The 20,881-nt window shown below is 27.7% G+C and overlaps 1 long non-coding RNA gene across 1 annotated transcript; it reads left to right on the forward strand.

The window, feature by feature from the left end:
• The first annotated feature begins 1,241 nt into the window (after nt 1–1,241).
• LOC107437394 (uncharacterized) lies at nt 1,242–20,183 on the forward strand. Its single transcript, XR_001583239.3, has 4 exons — nt 1,242–1,363; nt 4,122–4,182; nt 8,999–9,129; nt 19,905–20,183. It is a non-coding gene; the product is annotated as an uncharacterized lncRNA (long non-coding RNA).
• The last annotated feature ends 698 nt before the right edge of the window (nt 20,184–20,881 follow it).

Here is a 20,881-nt window from a genome sequence, read left to right on the forward strand (position 1 = left end):
ATTTGAAAGTTTTTCTGTAGATTGATTGGTAACAATAGCTTACTGCCAAACAATAGGAAGTCATCTAGCAATGTTTTGGATTACCTGGTCAAATAGACTTCTCTGAAAAATCTTTTGAATTTGTTATTATCTCTGCAGCACCTTGTTTCTTTGAAAAAATTATAAGGTGAGTGTTTGTATTTATATGTTTGAAGTGGAATTAATTGCATGTAATAGTTTTATTTTTCTCACTATGAGAAAGAGAATTCAAAATATAGTTATTGAAGTTACGTTTTATTTTTTTAAAGCATCATAGCATAATAAAGTACTGTTTATTAACTGGATCACCAAACGATGAAACACCAGTGAAGGAACAAGTGTTCCTTTACTGTTTTTTTTCTTTCTAAGTTAATGAAAATAAAAGATAAACTTTAATTTTCTTGTACCTTTAGTGATGTTCCGCATGAAAAGTATGTTAGAAATACGAAAAACAACTTCTAACCAGTGAGGGAACAGGCATGTTCCTTTACTGCGCATAGATTTCCCAGTGAATGAACAGTATGTGTTAGTATGTTGACACTTTAATTTTCAATTCATGATTACAAAGAAAAGTTAATATTTTCCAACTATTTATATGTTATAATTTCAAGAATAGGCTTGTTTTTAAATATTTGTATGGCTTATAAATCCATAAAGAGCATTAAGAAATAACCAAAATTAAGTGTTCCTTTACTGGGTGTTCATTCACTGGTAAGAGCTGTTCCTTCACTTGGTCTTCTTACTACTTGTTATTTGAACCTCCAAAACTTTAAAACAATATTATGTAAGTTCTCTACAATTTTTTTTGCTTAATTTGCTATTAGTAGCAAATATGTTGACACTGTCACTTAACTAAAATTACGAATTTTGAAATTAATATGATTTTTTAAAAGACAAGAGAAGCTTAAGTGTTCCTTCACTGGTTTGTTTACCTTACAAACAAAAAAATCGTGATTAGAATATAATTACTTCGATAAGCACAACAAATACCGTACATACACAGATATCACATCCCGCGCAAAATTCAGTCGCCGCCAGCTGGACAAAACTTGGCGTGAGAATGGCCTCGGCACTTTCCAATTTCGGATGCTGTTGCGCCTCAAATTTGCAGGGTTGACGTACTGAAATCGCGGCTGCTAAAACAGTTCTTATTTCAACTACCAATTGAAGTTATTTGACTAAGTAAGCTAGAAGCTCAAACCATCCTTTTCATAAACCAGTGTAAATGAGTTTTGTAGCAACAAATAAACATGAAAAGTTTTGATCATTTAACAAGATTTTAAATTGTTGTCATAAGAAAACTGCTGTACGTTCCTACAAATGCAAAGATATTTATATTTTCCTGGTATTAACATTATTAATAGTATTATTAAATGTTATAAAAATTCAGGGGATGGTTGGATCTAATCAAATAATATTAAAATGACAAGATAATTCCCAAATTTTTAATATTTAGTATTCTCAATTTTTCTTTTTTCAATTTATGCTTTATTTATTTATTTTTTATCTGGTTAGTGCTCAAAGAAATAAAATTTCACGATACAAAAATAAAAGCTAGATAACTTATATTTTATCATTGATTTTCAAATTCCTATTTTTGATATGTTTGTATTTCATGCTATGCTTGATAAATTAAAGAATTTATTGCCATTTAAGTAATTTAACAAGATTGAAAGCTATAAGCATAATCAAACTTTATGTAGATGTATTTTTATGTATTATTATGATATTATTGTTATGATATTTGGAAACATGGAGATATCTGATAATGATTGTCTCTGTGAAGGAGAGGAGTATAATGAATATGTTGATAAATATACTATAAACATATTATAACTCATAACTTAAATTTACATGCAAATATAAATTCAAATCTTAAGTCAAAATTATTAAACAGGAGATAGGAAAAAATTACTACATTGCTACACTAATTCAAATTGGAACAGCGCACAAGGCAGCTGAAACTAAATTCAAATTATATAAACTAGTAACAGTATAAAATTACTTAAAAATGATTTAAAATTTTTTTAAAAAAAATATTGTAAAAATAATATTAAAATAAAATTGTGTGTTACTTAAATTTACATGGTAAGTTCTAGGTTGCTCTGATCTAACATAATTAGTGAAGAGGTACATAGTGAAAATTAAGAAACTTTGCTTTTTTTTATTGTTTTTTTTTTCTTTTGTAAAATGTTAAGCAAATATAAAACGCTAAAATTAATAATTGGAATTTAATTTATCAAAGAAGCGTAACTTACTAATTTATATTTATAATCTATTTATTTCTAAAGTTTCAATCAACTTCAAATTTTTATGACGTTTTTATTCCAATTACAGAAAGCAACTTTTCTGCAATTACACGTTCCAAAACTTATTTTTTGTTCATGGTTAATATCATTTATTGTAAAACTACATTTTTAAGTTGGTTTTTTAAGCATTATAAAATTTTCTCTCATTTGTTATCAGTTTTTTTGTGAAGCAACAAACATTCATAGTGAAAAATAACCATTAACTTATGCTTGATGTCTTAACATTGAAATATCTAAAGCAGGGATGGGCTAACTTTTTTGGTTGAGGGCCAAAAATTGGGAAAAATTTTTTTGGTGGGCCAAGTAAGAAATTCAAAATTTAAAAGAAAAAAAAAGCGATGTACAAGTTTTAATTTAAATATTTAGTGAGATGAATGAAACTGCGATTTCATTTTCCTTATATTGAGGGTCGAAGTGAGCTGCACTTATTTTAAAGCAAGAGGGTAAATGCTTGTCTGTTAGTCTACTTCTGAAAAGATTTTTTCTATGGTTCATAGTTGAAAACTCTTGTTCACATATATAAGATTAAGCAAACATAGCTAGCATGGATTTTCTGGGCATGGAATATTAGATTTTGGAAACTAACTTTTAGTAATGATTTGTAAAACTCAAACTTTGGCATATTTAGAAACAACTGCTTCAGATGATCGTTAGATTGTCTGCTCGTTGGAGCTTGAAATGCGCAGTCTGCCACATGTGAAGTACAATTCACCTATATTAGATTCCATAAGTCTGCTGCTCCTCGAGAGAGACGAACGCTATTTGAAGCCAATCTATGGCTATTCTATAAAGAACTTCTGATTTCAACATTTTACCAATTGAAGCTGTCAGTGCTAACTATTTCCATCAATTTATGTTTTGTGGAACAAAAAATAGAGAAAGTAAAAAGGTCGTCAGTAAAAAAAGAAAGAGCATAAATAGCTTTCATCAAAGTTGACAAGAAAATGGATGTAAATTGTTTATATTTGCCACTGATCGGCAAGTTCAAATTCTATCCGCGGGCCGGATAAGACCTTCCGGTGGGCCAAAGTTGGCCCGCGGGCCGTAGTTTGCCCATCCCTGATCTAAAGCAAAAAAATAATTATCATCAGTTTACAACTACTAAAACTAAACTCAGTGGTGTGACAGCCCATGGAATAAAAAGTTATATTGTGAAAAATAAATATTAGAACTTATTGTGAAAAAGAAGTCTCAAAATTTAAATGAAAGTAGTTTACAACTACTTTCATTTAAATTTTGAGACTTTTCCTTGTTTCACAATTAGTCCTCCAATTATATAAATTTAATTTTTGTGCATAAATTGTGCTACCTAAAGTTATTTTATTTAACATTTTTAACTTCTCATAATCCCATTTTGGAATTCATTTTTGACAAATTAATCAGATATAAATAATATATATAGTACTCTGGTTTTATTATATTTAAATTTATATTGTATATTACAAATAATATTATAAATAATATTATAAATTTCAAAGACTATAACATCGTAAACTTAAAAATTAACAACATTTTTTATTATATTTGTTTACTTGTTTATTTCTTATTCATTTTTTTTCTTTTTTAATTTTTTGAGACTGAAACAAATTAGTAGTAAATTTTTGAAAGATCGAGCCTTGTACTTGAGATATTTATATATTTTGAATCTTTGTTATGGTAAGCTACATATTACAAAACATATTTTTTCAAAAATAAATTTTGTTATATCATTTTGAAATCATTTATCATATCATTATCAAATATATCATTTATCAAATAAATTTTGTTCTATAGTTTTTTGAAATTCTTTTTTAGTGTTCATAGCATTAGTAATAGAAGGAAAACAGTTGGTGAGCGTCTTTTCTCAAAATCAAATGTGAGACACTTACATTGTTTCTTCAATTGCACAGCAGTATAGATATTTATGGTGTAATTTTACTTGTAATGCCTTTCTATCATGTAACTTCAACTGAAAATTATGGACTGGGAGGAGAAATTGCCCTTTATAACAAATATGTGTCAATTTGTTTAAATTTTCTGGGAAGCATGGAAAGGAATTTTAAATTAAATGATTGATATTTTATATATAAAAAAAATGCATAAGAAAGAAAAAAATACTATTAAATATTTCATATTTATTTATTTCTATTGTTTTTCTTTTAAATGTTAAAGTTTTAATAAAGTTATTTCTTTTTTTTCAGATATATATTTATTGAATCAGATTTTTTTTCTCAGTCATTATTATTATCATATGAAGATTTACATTTTTAATCACCATAACAACGTTTTTTTTCTTCAGATTCTTGCAAAAAATATATTTGTGTTAAATATTGTTTAGCAAATCCCCATAGAAAGATATATCATAGCATCACCTGCAAAAATTGTTAAAATTTATTGAAAATGCTTCCAATATACTCAGAGTATGTTTCTTGTTCATTTTTTATTAATGATTTTGTAAGTAAGCTATATTTATTATGAAAAAAACCTTGTTGTGCTTGAAAAACCATTACAACTGCAATGATTATCAGTTTTGTTGGTTATAATAGTCTGGGAGAGTAATTTGACTGATGGTTTTGAAACTGAAATTGGCGATACAGTTACTGTCCATGGATAATGGTGCAGAAATATTATCAACGATTTACTGGCATAAATTAGATAATTTTACTATGAAGAACATGCGGTTTCAACAATATGGTGCAATATAAAATGCATTTTGTAACACAATTAGTTTATTGAGAAAAAAGTTCAGTGATTGATTAATCTCCAGAAATGTGGACGTGAGCTGACCACTAAAACCATACAATATAAATCCATTTTACTTTTTTTAAGCTTATGTTGAATAATTGATTTGCTACATTAAACCACAAAAACTTTATGTAATTGGGAAAATAATATCAGATTTATGTAGAAAAGTGGCCTAAAATTAGAGGTTCAAAGTAGAATTTTTGAAATTAATCAAGAGGCATTAATTTGCATGATATAGTTTTTAAATAAAATTCCATATATTAAATCTAAAAAGAGAAATCACATTCACATAGAATTCTCCCTTTTGTTTTTATATTAATTTAAAAATATATAGCTCTTACATGCTCCTCCATAACAACATGCATGTTATTCAAGTATTGTTTAAAACAAAATCTCATTTTGTGCTCAGCATAATATCAACAAAAAGTCTCTCTCAGTCTTAGCTTCAACTTATTATCATCTTTATACTCTTTATTACGTATATTTTTTATATTAAATTTTTTTTATTATAATTAGTGATTCACTTTGATTTTATTGGCAATAAGAATTATGTATAAAGCTTGCTTGTTTTGACAAATTAAAAATTGTTTTTCACAATTATGTTTCATAAAAAAAAGGTTTTAATAATCTTATAAAATAAGTAAATAAAAATATGCTCAAAATAAAATATGATCACTTACAGTAATTTTTAATCTAATTATCAGATTTTTATACATTTACTAAGATGCAATCTTAATGATTCTAAGGATAAGCATTGAATATGCTGGTTGATTAATTTATTTGATGATTTTAAATTACCACCTAAGATTCAAAAACTTATTTTTTTTCAAATAAAAGCTATTCTTTTCAAATAGATTTGCATTTTTGATCATCAAAATACAGGACAGACACAGTGCACACCACCTGGAATATTTTTTGATTTAATGATCTGATCTTCATGTTTTAGGTCTCAATCTTAATAGTTTTAGGGGGTGACCTCAAATAACTATTTCTCAGGAACAAATTTTAGTTCAAAAACAATGATCTGATTCGGCTCAAATTTTATATTTTGTCATGTAAAATTACATACATTAAAATAATATAAAAATTGTATAGTATCTTACAATTCAAAAATGTTTTGACTATTATTAATTATTTGATGTTTACTAAAATTTATTTTCTGTATTGAATTATCTTTGGACAAATGACTTAATTCTGTGCAAAAATTTATATTTGCTGAAAAAGTTCAAGTTTCTCAAGATATGGTGAAATATGCAGAAAGTAAAATTAACAGTTAGGGGTCCAAACTTTGGATCACTCTCCTAACCAATTAACGGGACCATATTTCCCAGATTGCATCTACCCCATATATCTCAGGGGTCAGAATTTCAAATTCGTTGAAAAAAAGGTAGTTTATTCAGAAAAATACATTTTTGTGTCTGATTTCGTAACTTAGAATATTGTCTGCAGTTATTAATTTGCCAATTTGAGATCAGCCCTCAAACTACAGTACAGAACCCGTTATCCGGAAATCAGAAAACCGGAACGAAATTCAATAAATTTTCCCGCCATTTTTAAAAAATTTTTTATTTTTCCTCTTAAGATTTCAGGATTTTACTTTCTTTTTTGAAAGATGTTTACCTTACCATCATTTTGGAAATAATCATTAGTGTATTACTTCATCGTTTTTTCTTCTTTTTAAGATTATTTCCAAATAATTTTTTTTTTAGTTGAGTTTGACAATAAAAAAAACGGCTTTTTGTAGCGATTCAGAAAACCGGAAAAATCAGTTATCCGGAATAGCGATGGTCCCGATCGTTCCGGATAATCGGTTCCCTACTGTATTAATATTGAGTCCTAGAACCTATTAATCTGATCATTAGATCCAAAGTTATTCAGGGTGGTCTGTTATTTTTTTTAATTTTTTATTGACTCACTGTACATTATCAATTCCTATAAAGAATGTCTGCATAATGCATGTGTACTCAAAAACAATGTTCTTATATTGAAATAAACAAGTAATTATTGTGTGTTTAGTGTTTAAATAAAATTTTCATAAAAATTAGATCAAAATTCTAAATCAAATTTGAATTAGATAATAAATTTATTTTCCTTTGAAAGAAAGATACGTTTTTATGCTTTTATAAATTTGCTATCTGCATATTACGATTTTTTTTTTTTTTTAAATTTGCAATTTTCTTGTTCGGATTTTATTTCTTTAATTTTTTGGAGTCCTTGATTTGTTGACTTTTGTAAGTTTAATTCAACAGGGATCAGGGTTTACCAAGGTGAGCTCTTCCCAGAAAAAACCCAGTGGATTTTTTCATATATGGTCCATTTGAAAAATCTCATCTTTATACCTACCAAGTGGATTTTTTCACTTTTTGTCATTTACAATTAAATTTTTGTGCATTAAAAAAAACCAAATTGTTCTCTGAAATTATCAACTTATTGTTTTATAAATTTAACCATAACTTTTTATGCAAAATTATCTGAAGTAAAGCTAATTTCAGCAATTGGAATTTTGCAAACAAAATTTTAACACGAATAAACTACATACCTGAAAAAATAAAGTACATGATTAAAAAAACATATTACTAAATTATATACATTACATATCTATAAAACAAGTTGTTTGCAATATGCATATACATTTACACTTATTACATAATTTATTTGAATAGTATACTCTTTAGGGTTTGTTAAAGTACATCAACAGATAGATATTATATGCATCCATTATCTCAAAATATGTGTGATATATGATGTTTTAGACGAAGAGTGCAGAAATAAATTTTTGAGTTAAAAAAACTTGTCAGTAATGAGTATTTTTGTAGATTAGACCAAAATATCCCCATTTTTTAAAATTTTTTTAATTAAGGATTCTAGTATAAACTGTACTAGTTTCCATCTACTGTATCTTTTCCAAAAATAATCCATGTTTAAAGATAAAAGTCTGAATGTGGAGCCCATATATTAACAGAACCATATTTTAGAATATCAGTTGAAGGTCAAAATATCTAATCTAATTACTCAATTTTTCAGTGCTTTTCTTCTGACAGCTGGATTAGAAAGAATATTTTTTAATTTTTGATTAGCTCTGTTTTGTTTAAATATTTCAATTAAAAAAATAGAAATAAAGAGAGACTTTCTCATACTTTACATATTTAGTAAAATGAAATTGTCATGACTTGAGATTAAGCTTATACTTTACATGTTAACAAGTACAAAAATGTATTTTGTTTGATATTTTTTTTAATCTTCTTTTGTTCGCAAATATTTTATTTGATAAAAATTTTGTTCGATAAGAGAAAAATATTAAATTATATTGTGAACATATATTTAATTTATTTATTAATGAAATGTGAATGCATCTTGTAGATATTGGCTGTTCATGATATGCTCATTTGTACTTAATTATTAATTGAGTTTAATGTGTGTTCATCAAAAATCTTAAATTATATCTGCAAATCTTTGAGAACAAGCGTTTTTTTTCCCATTCATTTCAAAAGTAAAAAGCATAATTAAGATAAAAACTGATAATATTTCGTACATTGTAAGACAGAAAAAAAAAATCATGAATTAAAAAATACAAATGAGCATATCATGTTCTAGGAAAGATTTATGCATTTCATTCTATAATTAAATATAATACTTCTAGAGACTCTATTCATTAACTTGAAGGCAAATTATGTTTTTATTTATAATTTAAAACAAATCACATAGCATATTATGCTTTTCATTTTATAAAGAATCATTTCAGCCTTTTCATCATTATGTAATTCATTATACACTTTGAGAAAAGGGTTTTTTTTCCGGAAAAAACCCATATTGGTTGGGTTTTTTCTTAAAATCCCAACCCAGGGATGCTTCGTAACTAATCCTCAAGTCGAAGTTCATTTTTTAAAATATTTGTTGTAATATTACCTTCAATGCTTTTATTCATTTATATTTTTCTTTGTTTTTAGCTACTGGTATTGAGAATATAGCATTTCTGTTAAGGACTTGTTTTAATGCATACAAGGGAAAACTTATGGAAGTACCCTGATTGAAATGGGTTTCTATCTTTCTTTAATCTCTATGGACTTCCTGTATCATGGTATGTGTGAAAAGTTAGTCTAACCTTATGTGACATGAATGTTTCTTTAACCACCTTATATATATGTCATTGTAATAACCCAAAGTCTAATAAATTCTACCTTTTACTGGTAAAACCTGAGATTTACCAAGGTGGCTTAGTAAGTTCTAGGTCAGGGGTGGTGAACCTTTATACACCAACGTGCCATTTTTTCTAAAAAATTGTTTAATGAGATCATAGACGTGCCGTCAAATAATTTTGACCTTGTGATTATAGGGAAAATAACAATACTAAATACTATCAACTCAAAATTCATTATTTACATTGAAAAAAAAAACATTTTACCATGTCTTAAAACAACTTAAAGTAACATCAGTGTGACTTCTGTTGTTGCAGATTAGATAACAAACAATTTATATTAGGTTGTAAGATGTTAGTTTAAGCAGGACTGTTAATTTTTTTGCTAGTCATTTAATGTTAGCTGGTTTTTTTATGGTTATTAGTTGTTTTTTTTATCATTTATTGTTAATTTTTTTATTAATAATTGTTTATTATTTTGTTTGTTTTTTGTGAATTTTAATTTAGTTGTTACATATGCTTCATAATGTGATAACATTTGTGTAATAACAATTCATAGTGTAATAACAATTGTGATCGGTGGCGTGTTCAAAATATTGTGACTCATGCCTTAAATGGCACGTGTGCCATTAGTTCGCCATCCCTGTTCTAGGTTTTACAGCAAAGGTTTGACAAGAGGCCGAAATGAAATTATACTAAGGCATATTTTAGACTTTGCCATGCCACATTGGTAAAAATTAGGGTTTTACTGATGAAGCATAGAATTGACCACACTTCAGGTTTTTACTCTGTTATATATANGGGCCTCCGCAGCAGACGCCTGGTTAATGCACCCATGCTGACTGCTGTTCATCGGTGACAAAGGCTGGAATTTGCACGCCAATACCGCAACTGGACGTTCACAGAGTGATAACAGGTGGCTTTTTCCGATTAATCACATTTTAGATCCATGGGACAGATGGACGTTGACGTATACGGCGTGAAATGTCTGAAAGCAAACACCCTGCAACAATTGCCGGAAGGATGCAGGCTGGAAGAGGGAGCTTTATGGTTTGGGGAATGTTTTCCTGGCATTCATTGGGTGCACTCATCATTGTGGAAGGCACTATGGATCAGTACAAGTATGTATCTGTCCTTGCAGACCACGTCCACCCCTACATGCAAATGATTTTTCCTCAGAATGATGGCATCTACCACCAGGACAATGCGAGGTGTCATACAGCTCGCAGTGCATGTGCGTGGTTCGAAGAACACCAGGATGAATTTACCGTACTCCCCTGGCCAGCAAACTCACCGGATTTAAACCCAATCGAGAATCTGTGAAACCACCTCGATTGGGTTGTTCGCGCCATGGATCCTCAACCGCGTAATCTAGCGCAGCTGGCCACGGCACTGGAGTCAGCATGGCTCAACATCCCAGTGAACACTTTCAGAAACCTAGCTGACTCTCTTCCTGCACGCCTCGTAGCGGTTCGCTCTGCCAAAGGTGGTTATTCTGGATTTTGACAGGTGGTCACATTAATGTGACTGGACTGTGTATATATATATATATATAGTTACAATTACTTAGGTTAAAAAAATTCATTTTATTTTGTAATTTTGTATATCATTTATAGCTAAATTTGGAGGGAAATTATTTTAAGAAATAATCATAAAGCATATTTATTTATTTTCGGTAAATATAAAATGAAATTTCTTCTGCTATTAAGAAAATATTTTTTGAGTTTTATCAAGTTCTATCAGGTGAAAGAAACATTTGCAACAAGTATCATTACTCTTACAATTTTCAGTCTTTTGGGGCTTCTATAACATTTTTGTTTTAGGAAAGGAAAAAAAACACTAAAGATCTTTCATGAGCTGTTTTCAAACATTCAAGCTATAATTCTGAACTATTCTGATTCATATACTGATTCTAGTTATAGCTTGAATTAAAGTTATTGCTTAAAATAAATTGCTTGAAATAAAATAAAAGAAGAGTTTTTTTTTTAAAAATGAAAAAAAATCTTAAAAGCGATGCAGTGCTATAGAATTTAAAAGTGGTTGCTAATTTTTCAAATATATAAAACCTTTGCATTCATAGAAAATATCCTAATAGTACTATTAAATATAACATGACGTTTTTTTACATGATTTTAATAAGAGTTTCAATAATCTAAAGTTGATTATAAGTTTCTTAACTTAATTCACATCTATTAGAAGTCTACTACTTTTAGTGATTTATCTGTTTTTTCTATTTTCTATATACCTTAAAGACAATAATATAAATTGTATTACTGTATGATTTTGCAATAATGAAATTTTTAGATATTGAAAGAAGAATGTTTTGCATAATAGAAAGAAGAGAGCAATTTAACCAGATTAGAATAGACAGGGTGATTTATGCTTAAACTTTAGAATTTTCCAATGAAATTTTATAACTATTTTATAACAAAAAATTCCCAATAAATATTCTCATGAATTATTTAAAGTATAAGCAGTGTTCATCTAGGTTCTTAAAATCATGAAAGAATTCTTTATTCTTTCAACTGTTCTTAAGGCTTTTGAAAAATTCTTAAACAAAAATTTATTTTTCATTTTTCATAAAAATTCTTATTTTAGACATTCCACTGAAATTTTTTTTTATCTGCCATTGTAAAAATATCACTTTAAAGTAAAAAGTTCTTAATATATTTTTTTATTTGAGTATGAATGTACATAGTTCTTAAATATATATTTAAATTTTTTTTTTTTAAGGATTAAAAAAATTGTCTTTAGTGAGATCCATTTTGCTCATAGTAGGGTAAAATTAGGCTAAAATTAGAGTATACTTTGTGAAATGTTATGTCAATTCTATGGGATAAAGACCTGATTGATACCAGAGGTTTTAATGAGCAGTTATTTAGTGCAAAAATTGATGAGTTATCATCCTGTTTAACAAAATCCAAGAATTCATGTTTAATTTTATCAAGTGTTTTCATGTAACCAATGATTGCTCTTTAAAATTCTTAATTTAAAGCATTGCCTGAGATTGATGAATTTGACTTTCATTTTTAACAGTTTTAAGTCTTTTGTTTGTAGTGCACGATAAAAGTTCTATTTCAGCGTGAACAACCATTCATCAACCAATTCTTCATTTTAACAAAGTTCAAATAAATTTTCAATCAAAATGGAAAGTTTTCCTAAAAAATTTAAAAATTCAAAAACATGCAATATCAAAAACAGTTGACTTATTTTGTTATAAGAAAAAAGTTCAATCTGAGGTTTAAAACTTCAGCATTGTTTTCTTTGTTTGAAAAAATTGACGCAGTTATCGTTATTCTAAAGTTTGTGACTTCAGAACTGTTTAATTTATTTTAAAAAGTTCGACACACAGTTTCTATTCTGAAGTTTAGGACTTTAGTATTTTTAGGGATATTTTTGCTCAATAAGGAACTGCGATAAATAGTCCTGCTTCTCAACAATCTAGTGCTAGAAGATCTTACTTTCAAATATTATACATGCATAATAAAATATGTATCTATTTGTGATGTTGACCACAAACAGAGAAAAGAATTACCTTTGCTCACATATCTGTGTCAGATAGGGATAAACGCTGAGCTCTTAAAAAATTTGAAGTGTCGGATCTTACCGAAAACAGGGGATGACATGTTGATCTGAACTATGTTATAATAGGTCATATTGAGTATTATTTTTGAAAGTTAATTAAATTTCACATATAACAATGAAAGACCATTAAAGCATTAAATTTAATATAAAAAATATACGTTATAGGTGAAATAAATTTTAAATTAATTCTATTTATATTGTTAAACCATATTTGTATTTAATTTAGTGCACTTACTTATTACTTATGAGACCTCGTAATTTGATGCATGAACTATATCTGTATTTCATAATGAATATTCGTTTTTATTTATTTTCTAATTAAGATCATAAATTTTTTTAAGAATTATGAGTGATCCACTAAAATTAGGAGTAAGTTTTCTAGTATTGGAGTATTTAAAATCTTCATACATTACTGTATCGTTTGATGAAAATTTGATATGAGTGAATCTAGCTTCCTAATAAATTTTATTTTTTTCGTGATACTGTTTTGTTTCTTCAACAGTAATTTTTGAAAACTTTTTCCATTGGTGGGTAAATTTCTTCTGACAAAGGCAGTATAAATAGGACACTGCCAAACATTAAATAAGCTGGTGGAAATTTAGTTAAAAAGTATGGAGTCAAATTGTATTCTTCAATTACTTCTTTTAATAATTTAGGCCATGGAATCTTTTTAGAAGAATCCTTAATTTTGCATTTAAGGATTCTTCTACATTTAATGACATTTTAAACATGTTGCAATGGTTTGTCCTAATTGTTCAACTTTTCAATTAGTTTCATGTATATGGGCTGTAACTAATAATTGTTTGTCAACAATTGTCAACATTTAAAATGATAGTTTTATTAGTCTCATTGGGTGTTTCTTTCAAAGTTGTCATTTTCACTTTGGACACAATCATAACAATTGTCAATTTTATGTTTGGTCACCTTATAGTTTATCTTTATGCTGGGATTGATATTCAGCATTAAAGAAGTTTAGCTTGTTTCACAATTTTGGCCCCAATGATAACTATTAGTGATCCCTAGCTTATCTCAATACTTCATGACTTAGGAGATAAATCCTGATAACCCTGAGTAAAATGACATGTTTATTGCTTATTTATAATTAATGTTAAATCTGGCAATTCCCTATGAAACTTTGGGCTTATTGGTTGAAATTTTGCCTTGGGAAGATTTTTGATTTTGTTGCTGATTATTATAGTAATTTGGACTAACAGAGTTATTTATAAATGGCCGTCTTGGTGTCCAATTTTGGTACTGATGATTTTGTTGTCTATACTTACTCTCATTCTGATACTTTTAGTTCATTTTCATTAGAAGGTAAGTCAGTGGGTACAACATGAATAATTTTAGAAACTATTGCCAGGCATTCAATAGGGATTTTGGGTTTTTTCAGAATCAAAAGATTTTTAATTTGTGTGAGTAATTCCATAGGTAAACCATCAGTTATATTATTCCAAATTATAAAATATATATCAACCCTAATGTTGATTTAAGAAAATATGAATAAGATCAATAGCAATTTTTATATTCAAGGTAAAAAATTTTTTTTAAAAATGCCGCTAGTATAATTAATGAGAATATCACCTCAAGTATTCTTGAATAAGTATTTATTATAGGTAATAATTTTTCATGCTTTAGCAGACGCTAACAATTTTATCGAATCTTCACCCCTTGCTACAGATACTGGGATTGTTAATAAAATTCTTAAACTTATCCACAAGTTAGGAGAAATATCTTTTAAGTTATTCTTATGACTGAACTTTATAACATCAATTGGTGATGTATTTTCTTTAGATATGAAGTGTCTAATTTGATCAATTTCTTCACAGAGTTCTTCACCAATGATATCACTTTCTTCTTCTCCAGCGTTTAAATAATTCTGCAAGGTTAAGCATTTCTTTAAAAAATCTTTCCTATCTTTGAAATCTTTTATATTATGCAGTAACTTCCACATTGTGGTATAATTCTTTAATGAAGTGAAGCGATAATTAATAGATTAACATTATCTAATAAAGGAAAAAATACTTCTTTCTGAAATAAAAACTCTGGATTTGTGCTAGAAGAAATAGCATCATCTGCATCATACTCAAATATCTTTTTTTTTCCCTGGATCGTTTATCATTTTTGAACTCGGCTGGATCGATTCCGAGCTCGGCGCAAATCTCTTTTGCATATACCTTAGCTTTATTTAATCCTCTTTTCCTGTATTTTTTTTAAAAAAGAGAAAAAAAACTTAATAGTTAAGTCATGAAATGAAAAAAATATCAAACTCCTTTGATTGCATGGACAGGCTAATTATATTCACTTCTAAGAGCATTTTATACCATACAATAGAAGTAACTACAACTGAAAATTCAAACGTTAGAATTTCCAAAGACTTAGCTTCAGAGATAATTTTAGGATCATAAATTTTGTTATTATAACTTTGCATTATATGATATGTTGGCCAACAAAAAAAAAATAAGTTAAAGACATAATGTTTACAGTGATTTTGTGGTGATGTTCAGTTCATCACCACACACAGTAAGATAAGAATACAAATGAATAACAATTAAAAATAATAATATACTCTTAAGTAAGAGAACAAGATCATTAGAATGATCACTAATTACAAGGTGTTAAAACTATTTACTTAATATAGATCATTTAAGATATTTAGAGTTACAAATTTTGTTCCAGGAAGGCATTCACTCCAATTAATAATAGGTACATAAAAATTTTAACATGAAATTATACATTATGAAGCTGCACTGCTAATTAATAAATAAATAAAAAATAATTATGGGGTGATAGAAAATTTTAGAATATAACTTAGCTGTTGAGGATCCTCATATCTTTTTATCTTAACCTCAGCTCTCCAAAACCATGTGCGTCCTTGCCTTTTCTCTCACCTCCTCTAACCAAGCCCCCGAAGCATACTCAACTCTAATTGGCTGTTACCACCATCACAAAATAAGTAGGGCTATACTTGCTATTTCTTTTTTATTTTTATTTTTGGCTAAATTATTTAAGGGCAGAAAAGGGCAGGTGAAAACTTATGAAAGAGAAACTAAAACTATAAAGTAATTATAGCAGTGCAGAGCAGTGCAGCAAAGATAAAAGTAACAAAACATCATAAAAGCAATACCACATATATATAANTATTATAACTTTGCATTATATGATATGTTGGCCAACAAAAAAAAAAAAAAAGTTAAAGACATAATGTTTACCGTGATTTTGAGGAATTATTTTGATATATTTGTCCATCATCATGTATTTGACCATCATCAGATTCTACCATCTTCTTTTAAAAATTTTTTTAAAAAACTTGTACCTCGCTAGAAATTTATTTCAGGCAACGCCTTTGCTCATAACTACACCATTTACTGTATTTTATGTATAAAAAAATTTTGAAAATAATTTAAGAAGCTATTTTAAAGCTATTATACTCCAATAAACACACGCAAAAGCTGCCGATAAAAGTTGGGCGTGTTTATTAGAGAATAATAGCTTCTTAAGCTATTTTCAAGAAATTTTACTTCGCTATATTTGATTAGGCTTTTTGTGAGCTGCCATTGCACCCTTTTACCTAATTATAATCAACTTCTTTTAATTTATAGATCTTAAGGCAAGCCACACATTTGCATACTTTTCAATGTTCTTATTTTTTGTTGTTTGCAATATCTAGGTAATCCTAGAGAAAACTGATATATGTTACGTGGACTTGTACTTAGTTTGGTTATGCACTGATTACGGATTAAGAAATTCTGGCTTTGTATTTTCATTATTTTTAAGTTCTTTTGATTTTATTGCTNGATCTTAAGGCAAGCCACACATTTGCATACTTTTCAATGTTCTTATTTTTTTTGTTTTTTTGTTTGCAATATCTAGGTAATCCTAGAGAAAACTGATATATGTTACGTGGACTTGAACTTAGTTTGGTTATGCACTGATTACGGATTAAGAAATTCTGGCTTTGTATTTTCATTATTTTTAAGTTCTTTTAATTTTATTGCTTGTGTAGGGTGCAGCCAATAGCAACATGGCTTACAGCTTTTGCTGTTTGCCACATTGCTATAACGAAACCCCATACCTGGTTTGTTCAGAGGTATGTATAATTGTTGTTGGCTGCTGATGAGTTACAACAATTTTTATTACATATTATATTTTTATTTAATTTTTGCTTATATTTTGCTTATTTAATTTATATATATATATATGACGATGACAGTCAGGTGAGCAGGACAACCGGGCACAGGATTTGAAAAGATCAGTTTAATTATATTTATCCATCATAACCGGAGAATGAATATCCATGTGACACACAAATTGAAGTGCTAACTATAAAAATTAGGGAAAAGCTTGCAAAATGAACCCTCAATATTTTGCGTCCTAGGGAATAATTGAAATATTAATAATTGTAATTGGTTCATTAAATAGGTCGAGGGAAAAGTATGTTTCTCTCACGTTGATAAAGGGAAGAACGTTAAAATGTTAATTGAGGCATACTTGAACTCAAAATAGATCAAAAGACAGGATGTGAATATTAAAGTGTGAAAACATGTTTAGTTTTGAATATTAAATTAAAGAAAAGATTTAGATAAAGGAATTACATTAAAAGACTAGTTCAAGCTTTTTATGTTACGTTTCATATGTATATAAAGCTTTAGGAATGTCAACAATTATATTATTACCTATATAAAATTGAAATGTTCTGTTGAACAACATATGTTTAAAATTTTCGTAAATGAAAAGAATATTACTTAAACCTACTTTCACAAAAATGCTGTACTTTTTTGTAAACTTAAATTGCTTTTCTTTCTTTAACAAATTGAAAAGTGAATTTTAAATGCAACAAAGAAGGATGATATCTCTTTGTAAGTCACAACGCAACTGCAGACAAGTATATTCTGAAAAGGGGTAATTCCATTACATATGTGCAATTTCCGAAGTTCTAATTAACATCTGATCACTTTTAACTCTGTTTGGAAAATATAATCTTCTTGAAGCAAACGCTAACCATTTATGATCGCTAGATTTAAAATGCAAGGGTGTAATATTATCTATGATAAGGTGAATCCATAAAAACAAATTTAATTCCTTTAAAATGCGGGGAAATATGTTGATTTCAACTAATTTTAATGAGTGTTTCATTTTCTGAAAAAAAAATCAAAAGGATCACAAGCGAGATCAAATATTGTAAAATAATAAATGACATAGAGGTAAAAAATATAATAATAATACTTTCCAGTTAGCAGCAGGCATGAAAAAATTCTACAATTTTTTTTATTTTACTTTTTTTTTAAAATTTTATTTAACTTTTATGCTCTTAAAAATAAATAAAATGACAAAATAAAGTTAAACAAAAAAAAAGTTTTGATTGCTTACCTAATTTTTAAATTGAGTTTTTATTAGAACAATTCTGCCTTTTTTTAAAATAAAACTAACAAGATATATAATATTTAGTGTGTTAATACTAAAAAAATAAAAGACTGAATAAAAGACTGAAATGAAATGAGATCGGTGCTCACATGGTCATTTTCCAAGGTCACCCTTCCCCTTAAAGTTAATTTAAGAAAATATAATTAAAAAAATAAAAACTTATAAATATATTAAAAAAGTTTTTTTTTCTATAAAAGGGAAACTTAACAATTTAGCGAACATTAAATCTGTATATCGTTCGGCATCCCCATCCTATAACCTGGCACTTTTGCTGATCGCCCTCCTTGCCTGCCCCTTTTGCAGAGCCCGACTCAAATAATAATATGTCCGATTTTTCATTTACTAGATCTCGAGTTTTAACTTCTTTTAAATTTTGAAAATTTTTATGTATCAATTTGGTTTTTACCACAAGAATGAAAGAACCAAGTTAAATTTAAAATTTCTACCGCTCTTTATGGACATTCACACATTTAAAATACATTTCAATTATTAAATATTTTTAAGAGAGGAAATTTTTTTAATGCATCAACTGTGGTGAAAATTGAATTTCTGGGAATAGTGATAGTTAAATATAATATTTGAATGACGAAATTAATCCCAACCATTATAGATAACAATTATATAAATTAATATTATCATCTTTAAAAAATCACCAAATAAGTAATAAAACTGCTTAACTACGCATCCTCAGGCAATAAAAATAAATTGTATCAAATCATGATTATACCATGATATCATCATGATTGTATCAAATCATGTATGATTATGAATCATTAAAACATAATAGAAAATTCATATTTACTATAATTTAATAATTTCAATCAAAAATCATAAAAGCAGAAACAACGTATTTATATCAAAATAAAACATACTTTTAAAATTAAATTTTTCAGTAAAATTTTCTGAAAAAACATAAATATCAAACTTCAAATTTAGCCTTTTTTTTGGAAAAAAATCAACTAAAGACAATATTATTTCAATTATGATATTTTCCCCTTTTGTACCACACATGCTGAGAACGCATGCGCAAAAGGAATTTTTTTTTTTTTTTTAAATCCCCATGAAATTACTTTTCCCAAGAATTTTTATTTCTACTAAACACTTTTGTTTTCATTCTTATCACAATGAATATTATTCTTCATTCAGTTATTTCCATTGGAGAATTATACAAGCAAAAATAATGATAATATTTAATCCTCATCATTCATAAAGTTTAATTTTTATCATTTTTCACTATGCAATAACAAGGGGATTCCCCTGTTCTCAGCGCTCAGAAACAATTGAATTTCTTTTGTTGATTATTCACGCATACAAAAAATCGACGGATAACCAGACTCGAAATTCGGGCCTTCGTACTTTTTCCTTTAATTCTTTGTAGTTATTGTCTCATAAAGCAAGGCACGTTCTTGAGTATAGAATTAGTCGCTCCTTCAACCATAAACTGACCACTAGCCATTTCGTCAATTCCTTTTAATATCTGTCAGCAGTTGCAGCATTTACTTTTTGAAGAAAGAGAGTTTTAAATGTTTCTGTCACCGAAATGTATATTGTTTCATTTTCTCAAAATGTTGAAGTTATGAAGGTCGTAACTTGTAAGTCAATTTCTCGTAAGTCGAAGGTCGTAATGTCAATTGAGTTTATCTAACAAAATGCATTTTTTGAACTGAATTTTTTTCTTCCATTTTCTAATAATTTTTTCTTTGTTTTAGGTTCGGCTTCAGCTACAACAGCACTACTTCATGCTGCATTGTAATGTTAGTGGTAATGGCTGAATGAGTTCAACTGTGATATAGAAAAATAATTGTATAGGTTACATATACTTATTGATTCTGTTATTTCTATTCATCTCTCAGTAAATTGTTTTTAGTGTTATTGGTTTTAAAAAAATTTACTCTGTATATTCTACTTTTTCACATGTCAAAAGCAATTTAGTTGAGACTGTTTTTATTTAATCAATTTGAAAATAAAATAAATTTATTTATAACAAAGTGTGTTTTTAATTATCTGTTTTGTGCTAGAAAGTTTTTTTTTGTCAGCTATACAAAAATACTATATATGTGTTGCCGAAATTCGTAAAAAAGTATTGAAAATTTCTAGGGACATTGAGTAATATGTATAATATGTTTAGAAAATTATTATTAATTAATCTGTACTTAATTTTATATTTTATGTAAGGACATTTTTTATATTCAGTTTATACTCGTTTGTTTTATTTGTTGATTTTTTTCATGTTTCCGTGTTGTAAAATGTTATGGAAAATTCTAGAATTATCTGTCAAAATAATCAGATTTCAATAACAAAATTAAACGAACTTAACAAGGTAATACGAAATAAAAATTTCTTATTACAACCCTAAAATAGGATGGCTACATAACATTTTTTTCCTTATCAAAACATTTTCTTGTAATTAATGATATCACATTATCTTTGTCTTCTTTTATGCGGTCAAATTTGTATATTTTTACAACATTTTATCAATATCTTTAGACAATTTTTCAGTAAATCAAATACACTGACAGAAAAAAAAATTCCAACACCAGGAAGAAGTTGTGCAACATAAACTAAATTTAGTAGGCTTGTTTATACAACTAAACGACGATATCTTTTCAAATTTCGCGCTTGGCGCATAAGTTTGGCGCTAGTAGCGAAACTGTGAATATGTTAATCAGGGTTGCTTTAAATACGT

The sequence above is a fragment of the Parasteatoda tepidariorum genome, chromosome X2, assembly GCF_043381705.1.
Source record: "Parasteatoda tepidariorum isolate YZ-2023 chromosome X2, CAS_Ptep_4.0, whole genome shotgun sequence".
Taxonomy (NCBI): Eukaryota; Metazoa; Arthropoda; class Arachnida; order Araneae; family Theridiidae; genus Parasteatoda; species Parasteatoda tepidariorum.